The 11,067-nt window shown below is 44.4% G+C and overlaps 2 pseudogenes; one reads left to right on the top strand and one right to left on the bottom strand.

Annotated features, from left to right (window-relative positions):
• Window positions 1-579: 579 nt before the first annotated feature.
• On the bottom strand, window positions 580-3,794 carry LOC114910962 (UDP-glucuronosyltransferase 2A2 pseudogene; annotated as a pseudogene).
• A 1,663-nt stretch (window positions 3,795-5,457) lies between these two features.
• On the top strand, window positions 5,458-10,260 carry LOC114910946 (uncharacterized; annotated as a pseudogene).
• The last annotated feature ends 807 nt before the right edge of the window (window positions 10,261-11,067 follow it).

Genomic DNA, 11,067 nt, shown 5'->3' with positions numbered 1-11,067 from the left:
AACAGTCATCCCCAGCACAGCCTTTTCACACCCTTACCATCAGGCAGACGCTACAGGAGTGTCAGAGTCAGAACCTCAAGGTTGAAAAACAGTTTTTACCCACAGGCCATCAGGCTTGTGAACAACACCCATCCACTGCCTCTCCACCCATCACAGCAGACACAGTTCACCCTCTAAACCTGAGAGGTGTCAACTACCCCCCATCCCTCCTACACACACTTACACATCCACAACGCCAATATCATCAGAGACCACAGACTACCTCCGCCTACCTTGTGTGCGCAAATACACACCCCCACCTCCACTGCGAATAGACCCAATCTACCTCTGCAGAACTTTGCACATGTACGACTACTATGTTTACATTGCGCACTGCACACTTTATATACAGATATAACCTCGTTTCTTGGATTTTTGCACTAATAGTAATTTTAGTAATTTTTGTAATTTGTGACCTTGCGCTAATGGTAATTTTTGTAAATTTGTGATTTACGCCATCTGTTCTCCTTGTGTTTTTTCTTTCCTTATGTCCTTATAATTTATGTCATAGGCTGCTGAGAGGATTCACAGAGTAAGAATCTCATTGTACGGTGTAACAAACTGTTTACTGTACACATGACAATAAAACTCTTGAATCTTGAATCGTGAATTTACTTGAAGCATGCAATATTATTCATAACATATGTGTGTTGTAAAATTTAGCCGGATTTTCCCATTAGACTAATTTCTCCTTTTAGGCAAGATTTCCTTCAGCTATTCAAAATTATTCTTTTTTTACTTTGATTCTACGCCTTATCTTATAACACATATATTTCACAATTGCAGTAGTACACAGTACGACAAGTGATACAAAAGCAAACAAAACCACAATAACATCCACTGAATGATAAGCGTACCATGGCATCTTGTACGATTCTGTCCGCAGGTGAGCGGCACCTTTGTGCCTCATGACAAACTCTATCCAGAACATGGCTCGGTCCAACGGTTTCATCGGCTGGTCCCGATGTAATCTGGACAGATGCTGCATTTTTATCCTATAGGACGGATCATGAAGCACTTCTTGTACAGCTTGAAGGAAGGTGTTTCTATCCATAGTAGCAATATCCACGATCTTGGCGACACCCTTTGCCTTCATCCTGGACAGGTTGTCAGGCTGATCAAAAACTAGAGGAAGCCCAACGATTGGAACACCATGGTAAATGGCCTCCTGAATTCCGTTGGTCCCCCCATGTGCCACAAAGGCCCTGGTCTTTGGATGTCCCAAAAGGTCATTCTGTGGCATCCATTTGACAAGAAGGGTGTTGTTGCCAAGACTGGCAGGTCTTTTCCCTCTGTGCCTCCAGATCACCTTCTGAGGCAGTTGGGCAAATGCTGCTGCAATCTCCTTAGTAATGTCGTGTGGAAGTTCACCAAATATTGTGCCTAAAGACATGATAATGACACCATGTTCTCCAGAACTCTGAACAAATTTCTCAAGGTCTGTGGGGAGAGGTTTGGGTGGTTTGCACTGGAATCCACCCATGTAGACAACATTGGGCATAGTGGGGCGTGGGAATTCAAACACAAAATCATTCCTCATTAGCCAAATATCAGCTCCTTGAGTCAATGTAAGAAGATCAGCATCAGAACCAAAGTATTGCTGACATATTGATGTATAGTGATAACTCGCGATTGCCAATTGAGCTTTCCCAAGGAAATAGATCAACACATTCTGGACTCTTTCAATAAAACTCATGTTGTCTGTTAACTCTGATCCAGGGAAAGGAACATAGGAGAGTGGAGAAGGAGCAATGGCAAAATGACCTTCACCTTCCACAATCCATCTAACATTTAATACAAGAGGAAGGCCTAATCGGTGTGCTAAGAGTACTCCACCACCAGTGGCTGGGTCAGTCAGAACAAGGTCATATTCAGAAGCTTGAAGGGACTGCATTAACCTACTGTCTTGAAACATTTCATGAATCATGTTACTCACATGATAATGCATCTCTGAACATTTCACTATGAGCTCAAAACTCATTTTGATTTGTGTCCAGAAAGATGCACCTTCTATTTGTATCTGAAGGAGTGAAGATGCAAAAGATCCAATAAATCTTTCATCATACCCACCTCTCATAGGCATGAGAACTGAGTTATAGTATGATGAATTTTTGTTTATGTACCAGCTGTCAGAAGGAACAATGACTGTGATATTGTGGCCCCTTGCATGTAACTCTTCAACCAGCACTTTCATGTTGATCCAGTGACTTCCATCCACTGGAAACACCAAAACCTTTCCACCACCGATGCCAGGAGGGCAGAGCAGAAGTGGGGTCAAAACGAAGACTAAGAGATGCATCTTCCCGTAGAGTCCTCTCCTCACACCTGGAGAGAAAATAAGTTAGAATGTGATTTCCAAAGCATGTTATTCACATGTATATCCCTGTTATGACAATAGTACTGCAAATTCATTATCTGTAATACCTGCATATTTTGGCATGCTTACGTGTATGCTCCCTGACTTAACTTATTATGGCTGGGATTTGGTTACTCACTCACGGCATTCATGTGTCACATCTAACACAGAGCATGTGAGGGGCTTGTCATCGATTCTATAAGTAGCTACTCATGCAATGTGCGCCAGCAAGAACTGTGCTACGAAATTACTATTCACAAATGGTATCTTTCAATGTATTGTGGGAAGTTCTCCTAAGTTAACAACAGGGAAACGTTTGATGCTTTTGGGACCCACTCTACGTGTAAATTCAGTACACTTGATTTACCCCAAATTTCAAAACACGTCTTGCTGCATTTCGTAAAGGTGTTTTCTTAATATGATTTCTATTTATTATTTTTCACCGTTTGTCTAATTCAGGGTGACAGCGGTTGGGATGCTTTCCAGCTTTGGAAGATTTGGTCACTGAGACAGAGTACACCCTGTACATGACACCAGTCCTTTATATACTAGCCGCACTCCCCTTCACTCACACAGTAAGGGCAATTTAGGGTAAACAATTACACATTTCATCAGATGACAAATGACATGAACAGATGCATTTAGACTGTGGGAGGAAACTAGAACACCTGACCCAAACAAACATGGCAGAACATGTCAACTCCACACAGGCGGAGCCAGATTCAGACCTGCAGCCCAACACCCAAAGCACTATGAAACAGCAGTGCTACTTACTGTGCCATCATGGCACCTAAAAAGTCAAATCTTTTAGCACTCCTGTTTTCCTAAAGAAAGATTGCTTCAAAGATGCACTGGTTAACACAACTAGTTTAACAGTGTTAATTAAGCAGCAAACAAGGTCCAAATACTTTACTAAAACTTCAGAAGTTAGAATTTCAGTCACTAAAACTCCAAGTGCTTGAGAAATAGCATGTGTGTTTGTATGGCACTTGAACTGCCTTTCAGTGCGCTTTAGTTTACTGTGATCAGTTTCGAGAAAAGTATCTGCTAAAGGAATGAATGCAAATGCCGAAGCCATGTTGTTGAAGCTTTACTCCAAAGTACAGGATTCTTTTTCGAAATCACCATGTACCAAGCATAATCTGCTCATAATTTGCTAATCATACCACAAAAAATGAAAAAAATCAATGAATAGAAAACAGAAGCTATTTATTGCATGAATTCTCACCCAGATCCAGGCCAGATGCCCTGCTGCATTCAGATTTAGAGACACAGCTAGCCTTCGCCTGAGAACAAACGGCAAACAACAAAGGTTCTTCAGATTAACACAAAACATCACAAGGATGACTCAAGAAAAATAAAATATTAAACGTTACACTTGCCGTTACTGCAGCCACCTGCGGGGATGTTAAATAAAACAGCACAAAAACCGGGAGATTCTACACCTTTTCAAACGTCATAGCAGCATTAGAAGGATCCGAGACCTTTGGACCCAATTGTGTTTGTGGCCCGAGTAAAGCTCTTTGCTGCCTGGAACAATTACCTTTGCCTTACCCACAGTATAAGGCAAACATTAATAGTATAGAGCTCTCCAGGACCCGTCCTGGGTGTGTCCCCTCCCCTTCTGGCCTTACACCCTGTGTTACCGGGTAGGCTCCGGTTCCCCGTGACCCCGTATGGGACGAGCGGTTCAGAAAATGTGTGTGTGTGTGTGTGTGTATAGTTCAGGAAATCTGCCTTTTATTAGATGAGAGCCTTTAATATATACAAAAGCAATTTCCTCTATTTTTCACAACTTGTGCTTGTTTCAGTTTTTCCTTTTTAAAACTTGTGCTTGTGTATTTTTCCTGCCCAGTTCTACAGGTTTCTGGCATCTAAAAAAAGTTGCGAAAGTAAATATAAGCTGTTGTATGTCTGATAATAAAAAAGCAATATTTTTTAGCAAAAGTTAGTTCTTTTTTACTTTAGTGAGCTACAAGACCAAAAAAAAAATACTGGACATACTGTAACAGTTAACACAACAAACTAGAAGACTAAAGCCCATATCTGAGTAACGTAAAATTATTTACACTTAAAAAGATTCAGGTTTCATCAAGTTTCACATCAGGAGCACCATTCTTCAGAATTACTGGATATGTCGAATCAATAGCAGTAAAAAGTATTAATAGTGCAAATTATTTCGCACCTAAAACTCCTTGGTTGTGGGTACCATAGTGGTTAGATGCATAGGCACCAGGATTCAATCCCTACTCCTGCTGTATTAAGTTTCATGCCATGAACTGCTCCAGTAAAAATTACCCAGCTCTGTGAGCTCTATAAATGAATGAATAACTTAGTGTACAAACCTGACAAGATGATTTAGACAAAGGTGTCTGGACACTGTTAACAGTAATTCATATGTAGCTGACACTTTGCTTCAAAGTAACTTACAGTGTTAAGCTACTTACAATTGTTGACCCATTTGTACAGCTGGGTGACTTTTGCTGGACCAATTTAGGATAAGTACCTTGCTCAAGGGTACTACAGCTGGAGGTGGGTGCAAAGGCAGCAGCACTAACCACTACACTAGCAGCTGCACCTAATACCAAGCAGACCAAGGTCCTTTATTTGTTTTGCATTTAATCAAGCCTTCAGAAACATACCCCCAGAGGAGCCAGAGAGGGCAGGAGAATGAGATCCCAGCATGGTGGATTCAATGCATTTGACCCATGCTAAGAGTCTGACGACAATTAACTGCGAGGCACCTGCGTCAAGTAGTGTAAGAACCTGTATGGCCTGAAAATCCATCAGGCCAGAATCACATGCCTGGAACGTGAGAGAGATGTGCAGCACACAGGACCTGACCCTGGTGAAACACAGGAGGAGCCTGGCCAGGAATCACCCCACAGAGCCCAGTCCCTCCACACACCTCAAACTCCCGTTCCCTGCAGAGTAGCTCAGAAGCAGCTGCGGATCAAGTGGCCTCCACCTTCCAGCCATAGAGAGTGACAGCAGTTCGATGAAGATGTAAGCAAAATATTCAAGCCACAGCCAAGGGGAATGAGGATAGTCGACCCCGCTCTATGACAGCCATAATTGTCAGCTACACCTCCGAAAGGTTCGGATGTGCAAAACCTGAAACGAAGTCTGTATTCTCCACGAACCGCAGAGCGACTAAGATACAGCAGCTGAGGCAACAGCTCCAAACTCTGAAACGGCAGCACAAGATAGCCAGTGAAGATGAGCAACAACCACTGGCGGAAATACACGACATCCTTAGGAGAAAGCTCATGACACTCCGCCGGGCAGAGTGGCACAGGAGACATGGAAAAGAAAAGGCCGGGAAACAGGCATCCTCCATTTCCGACCCCTTTGCCTTCACCAAGAAACTGCTAGAGGATAAGCGCAGTGGCCAGTTCACGTGCTCAGTGGAAGAAGTGGAGGTACGCAGAGGGCATTTGGATCTCCAAGGAAGAGAACTTGAAAAATATCAACCAGCTTAGAGCCATTTCACTTCTCAGCATTCCTGGAGGTTTGGAGCACACTGGTGTAGTTACACAACTCATCAGAGAAGCCTGTGAAGACAATGGGGACCTGGTCATGTTATGGCTGGATGTTGCCAGTGCTTATGGGTCCATATCACATGAGCTGGTTGAGTTCACTCTACACATACACACTTGATGGATCCCATCAAGATCAAGCACCTCATCCTGGATTGTCACAGCAACTTCAAGATGAGAGTCACTTCTGGGTTCATCACATCAGACTGGCATCAGTTTGAGAAGGGTATAATAACTGGTTATTCGATCACGATTGTACTTTTCGCCCTCGTCATGAACATAGTAGTAAAATCAGCGGAGGTGGAATGTAGAGGCTTTTTGACACAGACTGGAGTGTGCCAGCCCCCCATAAGAGCATTCATGGATGATCTCACAGTCACCACTGCATTTGTGCCTGGCAGCAGGTGAATCCTTCAAAGCTCATCACGTGGGCAAGAATGAGCTTTAAACCAGCAAATTCAAAATCTCTTGTGCTGAAGAAGGGAAAAGTGGTTCCATTTTTCTTTGTCTGTAGCAACCAACCCATCCATCACTGAACAACCAGACAAGAGTCTTGGAAAGGTTTTTGACAGTAGCCTCAGAGACACCACTGCTATCCAGAGAAACACTGGAGACCTTGAGGCCTGGTTTACCAATGTAGACAAGTTGGGTTTGTTCGATAGGTTCAAGGCCTGGATTTATCAACATGCCATCTTGCCTAGACTCCTGTGGCCTCGGTTAATATACGCAGTCTCCATGACAGCTGGCATTGAGATGCGAACAGGCCAGAGATTGAGAGCAGAGAAAAAGCTGGAGGGAGCAGAGTTGCATCTGAGATGGAAGGCATTGGTGGAAACAGGAAGAGGAGGCTTAAGCCTCTTCCCAAAGACCCAGGCATGCAAGGCCCATGGCAAAAATAGGCATCATATTGTAACTACCCTGGAGTTTGAGCGGGAAAATGGGTTTATTGTAAATCGCTGAATTGTGGGTAAAATGGAATTGTGTTCAACCGCTGTAGGAACTCGCTGGGAATATAAGGGAGTAAGGGTGTTAGCCAGTAAAAAGGAGAAAAGGCCTGAGGGGCGCCAAGCAGTCTGGGAAGGCTCCTTCGAGGTACAGGTCCTTGAGGAAAAGGGATCCTTCGACCGAGAGCATGATTTCCTTGTGTTCACACCTGTACCTCTCACTGTGTCACTGAGAGTTTCCCCGGGGCGGGAGAGCCGGGCCCAAGCGCGGAGCACAGGAAGATCTTTCACGGGACAATCCAGAAAACATGGTCAAAAAACAGACAAAGGGTCACCGATGCGCGAACGAAGTCCAACGGGAGAATCCGAGAGACGTAATCCGGGGAACAGGCAAGGAGTCGTGGTAAGCCAGGAAGTCGTGGAAATAGAGGAGAGGGTTCAGGGAAATGAGGAGGAGGATGAAGATGGGAACGAGGATGAGGACGTGGGCGAGGAGGAATCAGGGAAGTCAGGAAAGCAAAGGCAAGGTACGCAAATGAGTAATAACGCTGAACAAGGTTGTCCGTCTCTTGATCTGCTGCAGGTGCTCCTCACTGTACCGAGGGGGGTGTGACACACTGTGCATGAGCGTTCATAATGACACACTCCAATAAGCGTTCGTAATGAATGCTGTCCGTGCGTCCTTCTTCATCCCATCCAAACCCAGTGCGCTGCAATATTTTTTAGGAGGAAATATGGGCAGGCATGGAGGAAGTAAGAGCCAGCAGAATGGTGGGGCTCAAACAGCAAGGAGCATGGACAAAGCGGGAGAGTGCACTAGAACAGCAAGTCACCTGGTTGAACACCTGGCAGGCTGACTCCCACTGAATCAGTTTTCTGGTCCAAGCTATTCATGACACCTAATCAAGTCCAGCTAACCTTCATGTCTGGGGGAAGAGTGAATTGCACTCCTGCCCTCTTTGCACCCACACCTAGATAAATATTACTTTATCGTTTCATCCTGTCGTTTTAAAGATTAAAGGCACAATCAGTTTTCCCAAATAGGCAACAATAAAGTGATAAACACTGAAATGTGGGGTATTGTGAAATGTGGCCCCCCTCCAAACTTTAACAGATTATAAACCACAGATACAGACATTGACAGGTGCCAGTGTGTGTCTCCATGACGAACTGAACGTGTTTTACGGCTGTTTCAAGCTCGCAAACAAAGACCCTCCAGTACGAGCTCTCACAGTACGAGTCACTGGCATGACTCCAGTTTCACCATCTCTGCGGCACAAGCGAGAAAAACTTTTAGCGGAGTCAACATCCGCAAAGCTGCTGGTCCGGACGGAATTTCGGGACGGGTTTTAAAATCATGCAGTGAGCAACTGACTACTGTCTTCACGGAGATATTTAACATCTCCTAAAAAAGCTCAGCTGTACCCACCTGCTTCAAAAACACCACCATTATCCCCGTTCCTAAGAAAAACAAACTGAGCTGCCTTAATGACTATCGCCCAGTGGCACTGACCCTCATTGCAATGAAATGTTTTGAGAGGCTGGTGCTGGGACACATTAAGGACACCATCCCAGACACTTTGGACCCACTGCAGTTTGCCTACAGTCACAACAGATCCACTGAAGACGCAATATCACGCACACTTCGCACCACTCTGGCTCACCTGGACAATACAAACTGCTATGCAAGGCTATTATTTGTAGACTATAGCTCGGCATTCAACACTGTCATCCCGACCAAGTGGATCCACAAACTACTAGGTCTGGGACCGAGTGCCACATTGTGCAGCTGGATCCTGGATTTCCTCACCAACAGACCCCAGCATGTGCAGATTGGCAGAAATATCTCCTCCCCACTGACCCTCAACACTGGCACTCCACAGGGAAGCGTCTGAGCCCGGTGCTGCATTCCTTGTTCACACATGACTGTGTGGCCAGTCACAGCTCGAACACCATCATAAAGTTTGCTGACGATACCACCATTGTGGGTCTGATCACCAACAACGATGAGACAGCCTGCGGAGAGGAGGCGAGGCTCCTGGCAGAGTGGTGCCAGGACAACAACCTGTCTCTCAATGTCAGTAAAACTAAGGAGCTGATGATTGACTGCAGGAAACAGGATACGGCTCATGCACCCATCTACATAGAAGGGGACACTTTAGAGACGGTCAACGGCTTCAGATTCCTAGAGGTCACCCTCACTGCCAAACTCACATGGTCTAAGCACACAGCATCAACCATCAAAAAGGCCCATCAACGCCTCCACTTCCTCAGGCGTCTGAAGAAAGCCAGGATGTCCAGTGCAGTCCTCACCACTTTCTACAGGTGTGCTGTGGAGTCCGTCCTCACAGGGCATATTACATCCTGATGCGGCAGCTGCTCCATACAGCACAAGTAAGCCCTACAGAGGGTGGTCAAAACAGCTCAGGAAATCATCGGCACACAGCTACCAGCAGTCGAGGACACCTACACCACACGCTGCCTCAGAAAGATGATGCGCATCATGAAAGATCATAGTCGCCCCGCACGGGCACTTTTCTCTTTTCTGCTGTCTGGAAGTACGTAGTTAAAGTACTCTGGCTGTCTCCTGTTATTTATTGTTATTGTTATTAGCATTACTTATTGTTATTGTTTTGCTTTGTGCAGTATTATCTGTTGTTTTTTGTTCATAGTCTGTGGAGAAGCACTCAAGAAGAATTTCATGGTACTTGTACACGGTACTTGTACCTATGACAATAAAACTTGAAACTTGACTGGTTCTTGGTTCCCCCTGTGCCACCTCATTTAAAAAAAATCCTGGTATCGCCCCTGGGTGTCACAACCACCAATGCCACCAAGCATCATCACCCTGCAGGGAATACTGTTTCCTTTGTCAAGGCTAGCCAAATGAAGACAGGCCTCTTAATCACAGCTACCGACTGGCAGCTGAGAATGGACTTGGGCAAGCAGCTGAGGTTCCCTGAAAACATCGTATTCACATCTCTCTGCTCGGACATGATCAGCTTTTCAGAGACTACCAAGCAAATGGTCATGCTGGAGCTCATAGCGCCCTGGGAAGAACGCCTGGAGGAAGTCAATGAGCAGAAGCGTACAAAGTACCAGGAGCTTGTGAAACAATGTTGGAGGCAATGCTGGAGGATACACTGTGTGCCCGTTGAGATGGGCTGTCGGGGATTTGTAGGGCGCTCATTGTGCAACGCCCAAAGCTGCTGGGCATCAAAGGGGAGCTGAAAAGGAAGGCCATCAGATCAACTACTGAAGTTGCAGAGCGCTACTAGGTGGCGTTGGATTAAGACAGCGGCGGCTCCGTGGTCAGTTGCTGCTGGGGCGCAAGTCGGGGCTTGATCAACCCAGACTGGGTTGCCTGGGCAAGGGTGACTGATGTTGAGAGACCTGAAACATCCAGTGACCCCAGGTAACGTCACTGATGATATGATGTGTCTCAGAGCATCTGCAGGATGTATCTTATAACAAAAATTAGTCTTACAAAATATCAAATTTTAATACAACAAGACTTAATTTATTAAAAATGTACGCTGAAATATTTCCTCGATGAGTTAAAACTTTGTTTAATTAGTCCAAAACACTGAAAAGCCTCATTTGAATCTAAGTAACTTAAATATGAGAGTAATTTTTTGATCTAATACTTTTTACTTTCATAACGGTAAACTTGTTGAAAGAGAAACTTTTCTTTTTCTTGAATATTTTAGAATATAAAATAGTGGAGCTCCCAAGTATTGAACACACCGAGGTTTATTATACGTCTAGAGTTTTTGTTGTCATGGACAGAGATTTGGCACACTGTACTGCACGACAGTTCTCTTACACTCCCTGGTTTGTTGATTCAGAAGAACTTTTGTCTAAATGAACAATGGTTGCTATGGAAGGGACTTATTTGCTTTGCTGAATTTCAAATCTTCTTTCGATAAGATGAGGAGAAAAAACCTCCTCCATTTATTGAAGTAAGAGACCAAAGTATTAACTACATCAGCTCCTAAACTTAAAAAAATATTCATACATCAATGTGTCAAAGTCACTGCATATACAGCCCATAACTGAAAATACTGATGAAACTATTTTAAATCCCAAATTTATATGCAGAATAAAATGTGTTTAATTTCATCTGGTATGAAATGAAAAAGAAAAAAACACAACTACCACCTCATAACTCAGGAGATGAGAAAACTTG

Source organism: Scleropages formosus, chromosome 7 (genome assembly GCF_900964775.1).
Source record: "Scleropages formosus chromosome 7, fSclFor1.1, whole genome shotgun sequence".
NCBI classification, from domain to species: domain Eukaryota; kingdom Metazoa; phylum Chordata; class Actinopteri; order Osteoglossiformes; family Osteoglossidae; genus Scleropages; species Scleropages formosus.
This window is presented reverse-complemented; position numbering and strand designations above follow the sequence as displayed.